Source organism: Artemia franciscana, chromosome 17, assembly GCF_032884065.1.
Source record: "Artemia franciscana chromosome 17, ASM3288406v1, whole genome shotgun sequence".
Classification (NCBI taxonomy): Eukaryota; Metazoa; Arthropoda; class Branchiopoda; order Anostraca; family Artemiidae; genus Artemia; species Artemia franciscana.
The window spans coordinates 25,660,780-25,679,421 of NC_088879.1; the positions used below are offsets into that span (position 1 = coordinate 25,660,780).

The 18,642-nt window shown below is 36.3% G+C and overlaps 1 protein-coding gene across 1 annotated transcript in view; it reads left to right on the plus strand.

Annotated features, from left to right (window-relative positions):
- The window catches only part of LOC136038063 (uncharacterized), an 83,923-nt gene that overhangs the window by 34,500 nt on the left and 30,781 nt on the right, over nucleotides 1-18,642 (plus strand). The window lies entirely within an intron of this gene.

Here is an 18,642-nt window from a genome sequence, read left to right on the forward strand (position 1 = left end):
TGCTAAAACGAGATACAGTTGCAGGAAAAGATATAGAAGAAAATGAAAAAAGTTTGTAATACCTTGGATGTGAAGGAAGATTTGTTTAGTGAGGAAGAATTAGCGACAGTACCAAAAGGATTAAAAAATAATAAGGCTCCAGGTGCTGATAGTGTGATAAATGAGTTTCTTAAGTATGGTGGCTCTGAGGTTAGGAATAAGCTACTGAAGAATATGAACATGATTTTTGAAAAAGGGGAAATACCTAATGATTTTAAGAAAACATTAATTAAACCACTGTATAAGAAAGGTGACAAGAGTGAGTGTCGTAATTATCGAGGAATTAGTCTGGTCTCTAGGTAGCAAATTACTGAGTAATATGATACTTTTTAGACTGAGCGATGCTGTAGACAAAGTTTTAAGGGAAGAACAGTGCGGTTTTAGAAAAGGTAGAGGATGTGTCGACCAAGTTTTTAAGTTTAACACTCTTAGGTTAATAATTGAGAAGTCCCTTCGTTGTCAAACACCTTTGGTCCTCAGTTTTATCAATAATGAGCAAGCTTTCGATTCTGTTGATAGAAGAGCGTTAGCAAAGGTCTTATCCTTGTATGGTATACCAGAAAAATACATTAAAGTGATTTGTGCTATGTACGAGAATAATGCTGCTGCGGTTAAGGTAGGAAATAAGGTTAGCACCTGGTTTCGTTTTAAATCAGGAGTTAAGCAGGGTTGTGGTCTATCCCCCTTTATATGGATCATTTTGATGGACTTCGTCTTAAGGAGCACAGGAAAGTAATTGGAGACCACGGAATCAAATGGGGAGGAAAAACGCTCCTGGACTTAGATTATGCTGATGATTTAAGCATATTAGATGAAAGTGTGAGCAAAATGAATGAATTTTTAGAGGTTTTGCGAGTTCAGAGTGCTAGAATAGGCTTGAAAATTAATGTGAAGAAGACTAGGTCACTAAGGCTAGGAATAAGTGAAGATGAAAAGGTGACGTTGGGTAACGAAAAGATTGATCAGGTTGGCAGCTTCACTTACCTTGGTAGTATTATTAGTAAAGACGGTGGGAGCAATGCATATGTTAAAAGTAGAATAGCTAAGGCTCAGGGTGTTTTTTCACAGTTAAAAAGAGTTTGGAAGAATAGAAAAAAACAAGTCTGCAAACCAAGATTAGAATATTTGAAGCTATAGTGATGACAGTGGTCAAATATGGCTCTGAGGATGGGCGCTCTGAAAAGCAGAAGAAAATTTACTAGATATATTCCAGAGAAATTGCCTACGGATTGTTCTGGGTACCCGGCTGACTGACCGTATTTCAAACAGTAGGTTGTACGAAAAATGTGGTTCAATCCCGCTTTCTAGGGCTATAATGAACGAAAGGTTGAGATGGCTAGGCCACGTTCTGCGGATGAAGGATGGCAGACTGCCAAAGATTGTCCTTTGTGGCCAACCGTCTGGGGCTACACGGAAAGGAGGTCGTCCTTGTCGGATGTCAAGGATGACCTCCCTGTTGGGAGGATGTCATAAATAAAGATTTAAAGGAAATGGGAACTCCCTGGGAGGGTTTAAAGAGGGATGCCTTGAATAGATTAGGTTGGAGGAGGAGCGTGCGTAGCTGTGTTGGCCTCAGGCGGCTTGGTGCTGCAGTGAGTTATTAGTAGTAGTAGTAAGAATCTTTAAGATCCCATTGGGACTATTCTCAGTCAGAAGGCAACAAGCACATGTCTTACCAGTTGTGTTTGATTTCTACTAAAATTTACATTTCAGGAATTCTGTTTAGTTTATGTACACCTGAGCTACTGATTATCTGAATAACTTAAACAGCGCATCTCATAATTGTTTAATAATCGATTGTAATTGTGAAGCAGCTATTTCTTTGGATGTTTTTAACTCTCTGATAATGATTTATCTCATAAATAAATGCAGAGTAAGCATTGGGTACCTGTAGTTTGCTACTGAGCTCACTAATAGCTTGGCCTTCTTGTAGTTGTGTATGTGTATATGGTAGTATGGTAAGCATTGCGGTTAAAATAAAATGAATACTCTGCCATCTATACTATGCATATCCCACAAGACAAATATGAGTAGATGGCGTTTCTAGCCTGAGTATGCGAAACAAATACTGTCATCTGTGTTCTACCTACCTTTGAAAATATTTATAGCAAGTCTTTGTTGAATGTACTTTCACAAATAGGCACAAAATTCGAAATAGGGAAAGAGTTAAGACCGAATTTTCTGAGGCGTGCCTTAGCCCGATATTAGGTGGCGAATCCTCCAACTATATAGTGAAATTTGAGATTGAGATAATATGGTTTCGGCGGGGCCATTTAAGGGGACGAGCTTAAATAAAATGCGGTTTGAGGGGAGTGATAATTTTGTATTTTTCGACACTAGTTGATGGCAATCGAAACTTATCTAGCTTTTCACTGCTGTTTTTCGGTTGCTGCATCTGTTTTGTCGGTCGATAAAAATCTTACAGGGTAAAAAAAAGACAAACCGAAACCCAGCCTGGTATTAAGAAATATCATGGTTTATAGTATCTATGAAGGACTTTAATATTTTGAAGTGTTTATGGTGCTAGAAGCGTCACGGCAATTATGAATATTGCCCTTTGTGTAATCGAAATCTTTAGACCTATTTTTCTCACTTCAAAGTAAAAACAGATTGGAAACTTTTGCAAAACTGTATCACTTTTCAAAAGATGATATAGTCTCCATAGAATCGAAATTGATAAAAGCCTATTTACAGAAAGATTTTATGCAATCAGTCTGGGTTTAGTTTTTAGTTAAATCGTGAAAACAGAATGAGCTATTTCAATTTGATAGCCAATTACAAATTTTTGGAAAAAAATGAATTGACTAAGATGACAAGTCCTCAGTTTTTTAGAAACTATCTTATTGACTTGAATTGTCCTAGCGTTTATAGGTGAAGGTACTACCATGCCATCTAGATTATTAATTCGTTTATGAATGTTTTCCAAATCTTAATTGTAAACCGGGTTAACTTCTTCCAGGAGAAATATTATCTGACCCTTGCTGTTCTTAAAAATCGACTACAGTAAATAAAAAAGCATTACGTCACATTTTTACCGAACTGAGATTCGTCGTCTACATTCCCCAACTTGCTATATTGTATCGATTAATTCAACTCATTTTTGCACATACTACCTTCTTGGAATTTCTGATGAGAATATAACAATTTTGAAGTATCCTAGCAAAACTGAAAAAATAAGATGATTGATTTTCTTCTCAGTGGTTCTCTTTAGCCGGAAATTTGTGTAAAAGATGTACTTTCTCTTCGAGATAATCTCGAACCTTTCAATTTAAAGAATTGGAATGATGGTGTCATCATTAGTTTCTTTTGGTGCATCAGTGTCAGTTTTAATTACATTCAGAATTTCTACGAAGCTGTCCATTAATCCCATCTATTCTTTTGTGCCAACTTTTAAAATTAATTTCTCTGCAACAAAGTTTAAATGTACAAAAAGTGTTTTTGTGAAAGCTAATCTTTAGAAATTTGTTCCAAAGAATTGTTATGGCTTGACATTTTTTCTTTTGTTTTCATTTAATTAGTATATATGTTATGTTATCTTTATTTGATTTTAGGAATTGATGCAACCTCGTTTCACCAAAGGAGCGAATCCTTGGGTTGAGATACAACCTAATTGGTATGGCCCTTTTTTAGATGTTCTAGAAAGCAGTGGACTCTTAAAACGGCATGAAGATGCCTACAATGTTATGTTACTTGACCTAACAGATGGCTTTGGGAACTAGTAAGCACAATTAACCATTTATTTTCAGTTCTTTATTTTCCAAACACAATTTCTTGTTTGTCCTGATTCTTTTGATAATATATTCTTTCACAATTTTGCAAATGTCTTTATTAATTTTAATAAAGAGATTAGAATGGCCTTGCGGACTTAGAATAAGCGACTAATGTATTAACAACATTGCATTCAGAAGAAAGAAATTCCCAAACCTGTGACCCAAACTAAGTAAACAGTGCTGCCATGTATTAAGCACAAAAGCACAAATTCCTCTTTGAGTGTAAATCCTTATTCTAGGAATTGGATTTTGCCTTAGGGTAGGAGGCGGGGGAACTATATAATGCTACCTGAGGTTCGGTTGAACTTTTGGGAAAACAGAGAAAAGGAAACTTATTCCTTTAGATGTTGGAACTGTAAGTACTGTTTTTCATTTCCAATTCCATAAAAAGCCATCTTCGCTTGGCATACTAAGGAATGTGAAGTAAATTTCTTGTAAATTTTGAAAATTTGCAGCAAATATGGAAAGTCTGAGTTTGAAAGTCAGTCAAGTTGAAACAGTGGAAAGATTTGTGCAAAGTGATCTGTAAGTTCAAACAAGAGAGCGCTCATTTTACAAATTATTGCGTAAGACCCGCTCTTACAAGATAAATTGGAAAGAAAGTTGCTTTCATCGTTGTCGCAGTTCGTAGTTGATCCATTACATTTTTAAACGTACTTATTTCCCCAACAACACTCCTCTGATGGGTCCTTATCCACTGACCGTTTTGGCAAGTATGTTTATTTTGTAGCAAGTTGACGGGAGTGACTGTAATTAGGAGAACAAATGTTTTAATTTTTATCTCGAAGACTACCTGTTAAACGTACATAAAATATCAAATCTAATTAAAATGAACATTTGGGAAGTTGTTTGAAATTTTATAAATGTTTTCTTGTTTGCATCCTCCGATAGAAACTTCCCAGGAAAAGCTAAAAAGACCTAATTAATAAATTAATTTTGAAGACCTAAATTTAAAGACCTTTAAAATTAATAAATAGTTAGTTGCGAACTTTGGGTTTAATAACAAAGATGTTTTCCTTTTAAGGAAGTCTTGTTAATAGACTAGTACCTCTACTTAAGGGAAGTTTACAAGTGATCGTACTGGTCAGATGTAAGACTGAGAGACGTAAAGGCACTACCATAGAGCAATAGTATGTCTATAGTTACGGTATATAAATACTCAGTAGGCATTGGTGCTCTTGTCTAGCGCGTGGCAGGGATCCCATCCCTTTAAGATTGGGATGGAGGAGGGGCGTGCGTAGCTATGTTGGCCGCAAGCGGCTTGGTGCTGCGGTGAGTTTTTAGTAATACCCAAAACGAAACTTCCTTCAGTTTGTATAAAAATTAAGTTGGCTGCCTCTTTCAGATACACACGTTGATTATACAAAATTTTAGGAAGTGCGTACATAAAAGCCTCATCTGCAAGAAGCCATAAGTACTGACTTCCTTCTATTATTATTCCTCTCTAATTTTCCCATTTTTCCTGAAAATCTGAACTCCAGGTGGTTTTATTGTGTGTTTATTTTTCTTTTCTTTTTAATATTCAATCTGAATTTTGAAACATATCATCATTAAAGCAAATACCTTTGGGGCTAATCTTGGGTTATAGCTTAGTTACATCTTGAAAGTTATTCTCTGATATTTTGAGTTAAATTTGGAAAGCTAATCTTTGATATCTGGAGAATTAAAATCTATTTGCAGGAAAAAGTCCATTCTTTTGCAATTTCAAACTATTAATATCCTAGTATAGCTGAAATTCAATACTTCAGATGCCTTCATGACCTTATTGTTAATTTATGCACCGATCGAGATGCCAGTGGTAGGGCAAATCGAAATAATCTTTCCTTTTGTAGCCACAGTGGACCAAATCCACACGACCTTGTTTTTATTTATTATTCACATCTTTCGCCAAAAAGTATCAAGCTTAGCGAATTAGTCTTCCAATTATGGGATTTCCAGTCTGGGAATCAAATTCTGGCATCTTCATCTACCGTCAATCCGCTGTAACATTTTGTGTACGACCGTAGGTGTTGCAGCTAAGGACAGGAATTGATTTCAAAGGGGAGGAAGGAATTCATCGATACAAATAAAACAGAAGATTTGAAAATTATGGAAGAATAGCACGAAGGACGAAAGGAACCAGGCCCAGAGACATTCCAAGTCTCTTAGGACTCAGATTTTACACTCACTAAACTAACTCACCACAACTGATAATCAGTTACACAGAGTGGCCTTGACTTTCACTTCTTTTTAACCATCTCTAAATCCTAGAAAATTGATCTATCTTCCAAAAATAAAAAGAAAGTGGATATTCTACTATATCCGTGTTGGTACTTTGCTCTCACAAGCCCTCACAAACCTAACATTTGCCTTATTTTCACAAATTTTAGAAGCATAGAAAAGCCCACTCTGAGGGTTTTTATTAAATGCAATAATCTAGGATTCCATTATGTTATAATTTCTAATAGGTTATATTCCAAGCTAGTTTAGAAGGGCAGCTAGTTTCCAGGAGATATATTTATAAGATATGTTTTATATAGATGCAGTACTTTGTTATTAAAGGGAATTATATGGGTAAATAAGGTTTTTGTCAGTATTATAGAGATTTAAAAATAGTGTGTGCTTCGAACAGACATACAATGCGTCAAGTTAAAATAGGGTGTCAAAACGAGGTCTCTGAAGCCTAGCTCACTTTTAACAGTGAATGAATTTAAAAAGAAAATCGTAGGTATTTTGCTTCAAAAAGAATAATCTATACTTTTTGTGAATAATTAAATTTGACATGTATAATTTCACTTCGTCTCTTTCAAGCGCAGTTTAAATTTCTAAGGCCAACGAGATGATTGATTTTACAATATTTTTCATCAACGTCGTCACTTCGGTAGAATATAAGAAAAGAAAAAACGCCATAACAGTAATTCGAAACGTCGCGATTAGTAGCGTCTTTGCCTCTGATAAAACGTTGGCCATTGGTACTTCAGGAACAGACAGATCTGTGTAAGATGTCGTTCTATAAATTCAACAGAATGATCTGTTGATCAACTAATCAGATGATCCTGATTTTTCAAAGCGTTTATTTCACCAAAGTTACTTTGGCGAAATAAACCTAATAACTTATCAACAAAATCCATTTGTATTGGTGTACCCTATTCGTTTATCTATATATATAAAAATAAGTTGTCTGTGTGTGTGTGTGTGTGTGTCGAGTGACGGCATGTTTGTGTGTCGACTGACGTCATGTTTGTCGACTGACGTCATTATAAGGATTGAGCTGTATACGTCATGAAGTTGTTTGTCGACTGACGTCATGTTTGTCAACTGATGAAATTACATACCGGGACACAAATGACGACCGGGACACAGGGAATATAAATGACGACCGGGACACAGGGACACATCATTAGAATAATGAGGTATAGATCTGAATACGGATTGTTTTTCCCATGGACAATTATATGTTGCATGTTCAAGAGTCAGTAAACCTGACAATCTATTTATATGCACAGACAATGGGACAGCGAAGAATGTTGTATATTCGCATGTTTTACGTAGTTAAAAACATATATATATATATATCTATCTCTATTCACAGGTGGGACACAGGGACACAACTACAATGGCGCGTAACTAAAATGACGCGTAACGACTTACGCGCGCGGGGGGGTTTGGGGGGGGGCGAAGTGCCCCCCTAACTAGGTGTTGGGGTGGTGCGAAGCGCCGCCCCAACAGCTAGTTAGAATATAATTTCGTAGACCGCACTACCTTTTTATTTACAATTAAAACGAAATGAAAATATACAAAAATGGGAATAATTTTTCAACAAGGAAATGGAAAAAAAAAAAACTTTTTTTTACTTAATAATAAAAGAGCGATTTTTTCAGCTTTACCTCCTGAAGTAAATCAAGTGAAAAAAAGCGAAAGGAGACTAGCAAACAAGCTAACATAAAATAAACAAAACACAGAGAAGAGGAAAAATAAAACACAAACGCTATGTAAATGAAAGAAAAATTAGTCATGCTATTCAGCCTATTAGATTATATTAAGATGTGAGTTTTTCTTTAGTTTTGTGTAACTTTATTGGCTATTTTACTGTTTTGGTTTCTTTACACTTTTCTTCATAATTTCTTTACCCCCCTTCATGTAAAATTTCCTCCCTCCAGTTCTGAATAACATTATTTTTTTCGTTTTTTTTTTTGCACTTTTCCTCATGTTTTGGTTGCTATTTGCAAGTTAGTTTGCCCTGTTCTTTTTTCTCGTTGGTAGATGTTTCTGGAGGTTTAGCCGAAATACTCGAATTTTAATTATAAATTGTGAAAAAATGCTTTTTTGGTAATTTTTTTTTAATTATACCGGGTTTTTTTATAATTTCTTTTTAATTATAAGGCCGTTGATTATTGCGTATGATGTAACAAAAAATTATGGTATAGAAAGCAGGGAAATTCTCTGGGATGAATTTATCGAATCTGAAACCTCTCTCTCCAAGACTATTTTTAATTTTGTGAGACTTACCAATGACTTTAAAGGTAAATGCAGCGTCTAAGTGTGTAATCAACGCATGTGAATTGCGTCTGTGAACATTTGCAGATTATATAGCGTTAGTGACAGAATTAAGGAATAAATAACAGTCATTGACTGATAGGACAAGCGAGTATTTAAAGAAGAAGCATTTAAGTCTGAACATGAAAAAGTCTGTGGTGGTAGTGTTCAGAAAAGAATGATGGAAAGAGATCAGGGGGTGAGAGCAGAGGGCAATTGCCCCGGGACCAGAAATTGTAGGGGTGCAAAACTTCAAATACGATTATGGTCATTTTGTAATTAATGAAATTTATTTTATTGAAATAAAGTGGAGGGCCCAGTTGACAGTGACTTCAAGCAAATTGAAGCCGAAATTTTAATTTTAATTAAATTTTAATACCTCGCTCGTCACGCTAAAGAATCGTAGAACTTTAAAAAAAGCTCCTTATTCCAATTAAACGGGCCTAGTATTTCAGGGGTCGTTCTTAAAAAAATGGGACAAAAATTTTGATTCTAGCGTAAAGAAAGAGGTGTTAAGGGGGGTATACCCCTTATATAAGGGATACTTTCTGTTAATTTCAAGATTCGATATTGCTCTTAGCTATTATTTGAAAAAAGTTGTTTTTTTTAATTAATTTCTGACCACTTTTCCATATAACGCTGAAAAATCCAGACCGCCTTCATAAAAAAATTCCCTCAACCATAGAAAAATTCTCAAAATAAAGTTCCTCTCACGTAAGATCGAAATTCCATTTTCGATGAAGATCCCCCACGAAAATTTCTTAAGCACCTCAAAAATTCTCCTTAGCATACGTTTATTTGAAGAAAGATTTTAATTTCTAATCTTTTTCAAATGGCCTCTGAAATCCAACCTCCGTGAAAAAAATGCTCCCGAAAATCTCCGCCCCAATGGAAAGTTGCCCACGTAGAAAATTCCCCCATGGAGAATTTCTCCCGCAGATAATTCCTCCCCCCGTGAAGAAATCTTCCAGACAATTCGTTCCCGCTAAAAATTTCCGCCGGTACATCTTCACATGTTAAATTTAGTTTGCAAAGACAAATAAAAACAACGAATACAAAAAGAATTCCTATAAAAGGAATGTAGGAATTCTGAAAAATTTACTCTGGAAAGCTCACCCCAAGAGACTTCCCTCCCCATGGACAATTTTCACCTTGGAAAAGCCTCCTCCCCTAAAAAAACGTCTTTCTACTTCCCAACATCAAATACAGTACGTTAACAATCGGTAGATTGTTAACGTACTGTATTTGATGTTGGGTGTCCCCTGGGTGTTTGGGGAGGTCATGTTATCCCTAAAGGCACAATCATTGTACATTGCATCTATGATGAACAAAGTGATTGTCCAAAAATTTTGTTCAGACGACTTTGGGGAAAATTTTCAATGGAGGGGGCTAGCTACCCTCCAATCTTTTTGCTCACTTAAAAAGGGCACTAGAACTTTTGATTTCTGATCAAATGTGCCCTCTCCCGATCTTCTATGATTACTAGTTTGAAATGGTAGCCATGGCAAAAAAACAAATACGCGTTCGTAATCTTTCTTCTGACAAAAAAAAACAAAAACAAAAAACAAAACAAAAACATTTTAGCATATATGAGCCTGAAACCTCTGCATTAGGGTTCTTTGAAATGCTGAATCTGGTAGTGTTATTCTCCTTAAGATCACTCGACGTTTTAGGGGTGTCTCTCCGTTTTTAGAAAATTGTGCATATTTTTTCAGGCTCTTAAGTTTTGATGGGTAACATTCAATTTAATCACCTTTAATTTTAAATATTTTGAATCACCATAAAAGATCGATCCTTTTGATGTCTCTATTGTTATCCAAGCTCTAATTTTTTTTTTCTTAGTTTCGGTTACCACTAATCCGCATCGCTTCTTTTTTACAGTTTGTTATTATAAATTGTTTGATAGTTGTAGGAACCAATAACCGATTCAAAAGACTATCAGAATTCAACACAAAATGTTATGTAGTTGGTTAATACCGAAGAGTTATTTCAAGATGGCACAAATGTTGATGATGTTAAAGCGAATTGCCTCAAACATGGTGAAAAATATTGCGATGATTTAGGTCTCATTCAGCTACACCACGAACTCCAAGATGTGAAAAAGAATAATTCGACACTGACACATTTTCAAAAAAATACAGCTGTGTTAGAATTAATTTTGCAATATGAAATGAAGGGATCTTCGTAAATGTAAGAGTTGTGTATCAAATATTATTAGTGGTTGCAGTGTAGTGGCCAGTAATGAGCGGCCGTTTAGTAAAATTAAATTAATATTAACGTACCTCAGATAGACTATGGGCCAGGACAGACTGAATGATTTAGCGGCATGCGAAGAATTGCCAACAATCAATTAGAACGATATAATTAATCATTTTGCAGAGTCTAAAGCAAGAAGTCAGATTTAAATAAATGGAAGAATTTGTTAATAAAAGAGAATTTTGTGAAAATATTGGCCTGAAAACTTTTGGGAGACAAGTGGGTGCTAATCAAGATTTTACCCTGGGCGCAAGAGAGGTCAGAACCGCCACTGAGAGAGATAGAGTTTGATGTGAGGGTATATCTGGATGTAAAAGAAGAGTTTACATATTTGGGCTGTAATTTGACAGCAAAGAACAAGTTCAATCAAAATACAGAAATAAGTTTGGCAAAAGGAAAGCGAGCTTCTTTTATAGTGACTGCGGGCCAGTAAGCCAAGTTTAAATATTTAATGACATATTAACAAATATTTCTCACTAAGACAGTTCAGACTATGCCTTATGCGTGTGAAATTTGGAAAAAGAAATTGCTACTATGTTAGAAAGTGCTCAGGTAGAATATTTTGAAAGGGTTCTTGGAGAAAGTGGATTTGTTAATAAATTAGAGTTACCATTAGTTTTATAGGGACTGAGTGCTGGCACTGAGAAACAGAAGACTCATTAGTATGATTAATACTACAACTACAAACAAAACATTCCAGCACCAAGACGCTTAGAGACAACAGAGCTGTACACGTTTCTTCTCCACCTCAATCTGCTCATAGCTTCACTCTTTACCACCTCCCAAGAAGTTCCATTTTCTCTTAAACTCTTTCTCCTGTCCTCTTCTTACCCTATTCGGAGACAACCAGCTTTTCGTTTGGCCCTAGATGGATGGCAAAAAAGAACAAACTTGGGCAATTTTTCATCTTAAAAACGTGTCCAGGCCATCCCAAGCTCCTGAAGATGTCTAGGTTCTGTCTTGCGGGATAGCGCATTAGTTACCCTGTATCAGAGTCAGAATGGTTCGTGACAGAGTACAATCAAGGGAACATCGGATGATTTTTGCTCAGCTATGGAATGAAGGTGCAGTTGTATACGTGGATGTTGGTATGATAACGGAGTAAATGGAACCAGGATATTCTATTCATATGTGGCACAAGAAGATGGCAAAGACCAGGTCACTCGACATATATACATAGGTTAAAGGAGCGTAGGAAAAGAGGTTTATTTTATGGCAGAAATGTGGGGGATAAGTTGTGCTATTTAGTAAGTCCCACACTACCAAATAAATCTTTACTATAATCATTACGAATTCTCGGGCAAGCCCATGTTTGGCAGACTTCTTACCAGAAATTCCCTTTCAAATCCATGAAACGCCCCTTTAAGGACAAGAAGCGATAGAAATGGTTGCTCTCCCTTTCCCTAGTATATTTTCTAATTACACTATGTATAGTACAAACGTGGTCTACCATAGAATAATTTTCTTTAAAACCTGCCTGAAACATCATCAGTCTTTTCCCCTTTCCAAACATAAGTCTACTCACTGCACAAAACCATAGAAAATACTTTACTTGGTCTGTTCCTTAACTGCATAGGCCATAACCTCGGATTTTTCGCGGTCTCTTCTTTTAGAAATTGTACCACTAGTGACGCAACCCATTGTTTGACCACTTGAAAAATTCCATCACATTTAAAAAAATGATTCATCATTTCGGTATTACCGAGTTTCCGGCCCTTTTCCGAAATATTACTGGGACTTTACTTGTTCCAAGTGATGGTTGACCTTCTACTCGTTTCAGGGATTCTTATGGTTTCTCCTAGGTAATACGCTGGAAAGGTTCTCGATCTTCTTCTTTAAAAGGTTTATGTGAAAACCCGCTTGCTAAGCCTACTATGTTTTGAAGATCAATATAATTATACAATCGACTTCTCTCTCGCCTTTTCCTTGCCTTTAAAAAATCTGGTGAACTTTCAGCTTTTGTAACTCTTCTTTCTTTATTTCTACTCCTAAGAGATTATTCACTAATTTCCAGAATTATCTACTATCACTAAGCCACTACGCCCAACTGGTTCTCTAACATTCATCCTAGTTAAAAACTAATCCTAATAAAAAAAATATTTTCCATTCAGTAACCTCTCCTTGGGAATAACAGCGACAACTTTCTCATGGTAAGAGCAGTACTGCTAATTTCAGTCACCATCCAGCCGCTGGCCGTCCTGTACAGTTTCTGACCATCAGGAAGGTATTTTTTAAAATATGCTGCTCTTACAAGACTGCCAAAGTCACTCTTGCTGTCACCCTTGGGAAAATGAAGGACCAACTGTTGTGCAGAAAAGGTTCTTTGTGGTGCAATACAAGGTGGAAGAAAGAAGTTACCTTGTTATTACCAGTTCTTGGGATCAAGTACTCCTGATGGCTAGTGAATGGTAGATGACTTTCCTCTCTTTTGAGAGACGAACGTTGGCTTCCCTACCTGGTCTAAATTTTGTGAGTGGGTTCTCGGAATGTGCTGTGGATAATAAGGGCAATTCATATGACCACAAACTCTTCAATTATCTTCAGATGAATCATATTTCTTTCATTTTTCAAGTTGGGATAATTGGTGACTTGATGCACTGTTGCCACTATAGCAAAACCTAATATACTATCATCAAGTAAGAAATTAACTAAGAGTTTTTTCTAAGCTTCGTGTGTATATTTTTTCATGGGACCCTTCTCCGTTACTTCCTATTGATGCCTGGTATATTCTAATAACTGAAGACGATCAAAATAAAAATATTATAAATTTTTTTTTTTTTTTCAGACCCATCATTTAAAGGGCTATTACTGAGAATAACACCCTTTAAATGGGCGGAACTGTATATTAAAAATTTTACAACCTTAGATATCAGTCAGTGTAAGAATATTATATTGCTGTACAAATACTGACAAAACTGGACGTCTTTTTATATTAGTTAGCAATTTCCTACTAGCGCGTAGAAACAAAAGCAGTAATTGATTAACGATTCTCATAAATGGATAAACTGGGAAAAAAAATGCAAATAACTACAAGCTGAGAAAAAATTCCTCGCCCTTACGGTTTTCCTATCTCTTAGAATTTCTTAAGAATTATCCAATAATTTTCTCTAATTAGGTTTTCTCACAATTAGGTTTGTTAGAGAAATTTGCAGTCAATGTTGGCTAAAAATTTTTATAGCTTGCTAAAATTAAATTTTTAGTAAAATGGTTAACTTACAATTTTGTAAGGACGGAGAAAAACGCCCCTAACTTTAACATGGGATAACGTTGGACAATCAACATCTAACGTTCCCATTAGATGCTGGATATGTACCAGACATACTTTCTATGGATACATTCTTTCAGGATTCGCCCTTGAGATTTTCGAATAAACAGGTTGTGCGAGATCAAAAGCAATATCGGGCTAAGGTTTATTTATAGACATGGAATATATATTTCCAATAAATAAAATTTGCTGAGTGTTAGCTGAAGTTATTTTTTAGCTCTTTTAAAGGGAATTGATAGTAAGATAGTTATTTAATAATTTGCCGACGCACAAGATAAACGTTCCTATTGGTTCTCACAGCTGCGCCAAAAACCGGTCGTGCGCCGCCAAAAATCTTCTACCGTGCCGCCACCGAAAAGGCTTCAGCGCGCCGATGCCGCCGCCAATACGATCGGCAGCGGCGCACCGCCTAAAATTTCTAAGGCCGAATTATTTCGGAGATTATTTAGAGGGAAATATAACACAAAGTTTGTTATCTAACAGTATATGTAAAAATTCGGATCCTATCAATGTGTTTTTGAATCTACTCGTCAACGATGGACTTAAGATATCTACTTGGTCCTCTTTGTTACACTGTAATATTTTCTAATTAAAATGAAAAATGCAGCTATTCTACAAAGGCCAGAAAGCAAAGTGATAAAAATTTTAAGTAATACCCCCCTTCCCACCCAAAATGAGCTTATACGTATGTACATAGAAGCATGGGCAAAGTGGAAGAACTAAACTTATATATACATTCTTTGTCTTCCTAACAACCTTCTCAAAAACAATTTAAATATAAAATAGCAATGAATTCCTTAAAAAAAAATTGTGATTTAAATGAGATTCTTGATGCTGATGCTCAGTTGCCCATTGAGCAGGTTGGGAAATTGGGAAATCTGGCCTTGTTTGCAAGCTTCTAGATGATGAATATTATTAACTAACGCGTGACCTTTGCTCTCTACAGCCAAATTTGTCTACAAGAATCGAGGTTATTGAGAGAGAATTCTTTCCCATCCTGAATGTTGCTCTGATCAGTCAGGGCCTCCTAAAATGTCACCTTAAAGAGCAATATAATGATAACAGCAGTATTTTGCTTCTGAAAGAAAATGTGGAAGACAAGTTTGAATTTCACTTCCCAAGGGATGATCTCATGGTGGCAACTGCCCTTTTGGACTTCGGAACATTCAAGATACTTGAGATTGATGAGCATCTGAACCTTCTTGATGGCTTACTGACAAGAAGAGAATCCTGGTTCAAAATGGCTAAGCCCCTAATTCTGGCAGCTGACATAAGGTACTTTATAACATATCACGTGAAGCGACTTTGTGCAATCAAAGTAGTGTAGGGGATCCAGCTACGGAACTTACAACCTTTTTTGTGCACTAAAGCTTGCCTATACTAAAATAAAGCATTGACCTACACACATAACAATACTTAAAGAGAGATACCTCATTAGAATAACCAGTTTTTCCTAGCAACTAGATCCGGTGAATGACCTACATATTCCTGTTGGAACATGATTAACATATATTCAACCTTCACATGTCAATTGATTCAAGTACAGAAAGGTGGTGACCAATTAAGTAAACCATTTATTTGATTTCAAATTAGACTAATATAATTTATGATATAATGTTTAACGTTACTTAACAGCATCTATATCATATGCACACAGTAACCGCTTGTATCATCACATTCATGGGTATGAGTGCTTATACCAACACTTCCTTTAGAGGAAAACTTGTGGTCATCCATTTCCTACCTCTAAGGAGCCCAATACCCCTCCCTCAACTTTTACCCTCCTTTTCTTGAACTTTTCTTTAGGTTAATTTTTTTTAAACTAAGTTTTTTTCTTAGAAATTTCTTTAACTTTTTTTCATGTCCCGGCGAAATTCCTATAAGGCTGATACACGCATGCTCCTCCTTCCTGGCCACGCCATTGGCTATGATGTATAACCAGTGTCTACTGGAAGGCGTTTTTCCAGATGAGTTTAAAAAGGCATTTATCACACCTATTCCGAAGAAAACATCACCCACCTCATCGTCAGACCTTTGGCCGATTTCGAAGACGCCCATCATCTCGAAAGTCTTTGAAGACTTTATTCTACTGTGGCTACTAGCAGAAGTAGAACATAAAATCGACCCTATGCAGTTCGGTTTTCGTCAGGGCACAGCACAACACATTATGTGGTCAGATTACTTCGTGATCTACTAGAGCACCTAGAAATTTTGGAGGCCCTTGCTGATATAATAATTTCTGATTTCGTGAAAGCTTTCGATCTTCTTGACCACGAGACTGTTATCAATGAAGCCCTTGCCCTGGAGGTCTCGCAGTTTCTGCTGTGCATCATCGCAAGTTTCCTTTCTGGTCGTCAACAGTGCGTACAACTTGAAAACGGGGAAGCATCCAACTTCCAAGACATCACATGTGGAGCAGCCCAAGGAAGCAAGCTAGGTCCCATCTTATTTGTCATTGTAATTAACCGACTGATGAGACAACATAAACAAAGGTACAAGTTCTGAGATGACTGTTTAATAAGTCTACTACGATTCCTTTCACAAACACACGACCAACTTGAGCCCCTGGTTGCAGAGCTTCGGGATCAAGCTGATCAAGTGAAGCTCCAGCTAAGTCTCGAGAAAAGCTGTGTGTTGCGTGTCAACTTCCTAAAGAAGAAGAGCATTGACGAACCTGTACCTCTCCAAACAAAGAAATCAGTCAAAATACTCGGCATCGCACTAAGTGACGATCTTAGGTTCGGAGATCACATCAACCAGATAACAGCAAAAGCAGCTGGTCTTCTAAAATCCTTGGCAAATCTCAAAAGGTTTGGAATGACAGAACAACTCCTTCTTTCGTGCAACAAAACTTATGTAATTCCCATAGTCATGTACGGCTGTCCTGTCTGGCACCCATCGCTCACAGAGAAAGACAGAAGTCAGCTTGAAACAATTCAGACAAGAGCCTGCAAAATAATCCTTGGATCAAATTGCAAAAACTACGAAGAAAGCTTGAGCGAACTCAGGCTCCCAACCCTGGATGAAAGGATGCACGAAACGCTGATGAAGTTTGGAGCTGACATCCTGAAGTCCCCAACGCACCGAGATATCCTGCCTCAGTTTACTTCAGTGACTCACGCACACAAGACGAGGGTGGCAACTCTTAAAGAGGGAAAAGAACTGTTAGAATGCCCGCCTACACACTCAACGACAAGATTTTTAAACTCCTTCGTTCCATACTACGTGAAGCACTACAACGACAATATCCTCAAATCGAAGTGATAGCTCATCATGTGTGTTCTTTATGTTGCGTCTTTTTGCGTTTTTCTATTTTTTTTATTTTTTTTTGACGATACCCATGTTATTGCATTGTGATAAAGGGAAAGAATAAAGATTATTATTATTTATTTATTTATGTCTTAAAATGACATAAAATATACTTAAAACAAAAGAAAAATTCACTTGTAATATTTTGAAATATTAAATGAAGCTGGTATTGATATGTTAATCGTGACGTTAACCGTCCTAGCCGAGTGGACTGATGCGCTGGATTTACGATCCTTTGTCCAAGAGGGCGAAGGTTCAAATCCTAGTGTACCTAATTGTTTGATTTCGGACGGGGGTCAGTGGCGTTAATCTTTAAACTCAGTCAGAGTCAACCCAGTTCTAAATGGGTAGCCCCAATTGCGCTTCCTAGATAAGCCCCAATTGCACTTCCTAGCTGAAGGGCCAAGAAACAGAGATCAGCACTGCCGGTAGAAACCATAAAGTTCAATGCCGTATTCTTTATCTTCCACCTTTAATCTTGGTTTTTCGTTTTAATTTTTTCTTTTTTTACTTTTTGTTTTACTGTTTTTTTTAGAAGGATGCCTGTAATAATAGGCTATAATATTCATAAGAATCTCAGCCAAGTGTTTCCAAATCTTGTGAGATATTACCAAAATCTTGTCTGGTATTGTCAAACATCTTGCACTACATTATCCAAATATCACTTGACATAACAAGAATCCTCGATTGTATTGTCGAAACTTTACGCGGTATTATCAAAAATTAGCACACAGACACACAAAATGAGACACAGAGACAAGAGAGAGTGAGAGAGAGAGAGAGAGAGAGAGAGAGAAAGAAAGAAAGAGAGAGAGAGAGAAAGAAAGAAAGAAAGCAAGAAAGAGAGAGAGAGAAAGATTTGGAAACACCTGCCTGAATTTTTTTCAATATCATAACGTATTATCATATGGCACTCTTCTAAAAAAAGTAAAAAAAAATTGTCACTACAACATCATTTCCATAATAGGAAAAATCACGACTAACATATCAATATCAGGTTGATTTCGTAGTTCTAAAATATCACAAGTGATTTTTTTTTGTTTGAAGCATATTTTATGTAATTTTAAAACATGAAAAAAAATTCCAATAAAAAATTAGTCCTAAAAAATTGTTTTCTAATAGGAAAAATCACGACTAATATACCTATATCATTTATGAGAGGGACGGGTTGCCAGTTAAGGGAAGAGGAAAGTATGTGGGTCAGATCAGGCAGCAGAATGTCCTTAACTTTTTCTAATGTTTCGGGGTATAAGGGAAAACATTTTGTATTTTTGGGGGGGATTGAAAAGAACTAGTACTTTCAAAGATTTTTTTTATTATTATTTATTGATAAAAATAATTGGTTCATAACAATGAGAAAACGCTATTTGGGCGAAATTCAAAAGCTGGGAAAATTTTCTGAGACTGGGACTGAACCATAGAGGTCTTTTTTTGTAGGTTTTAACTGATGCCGTTTGTTGATTACTGTTTTGTTCGTAGTGTCATAGC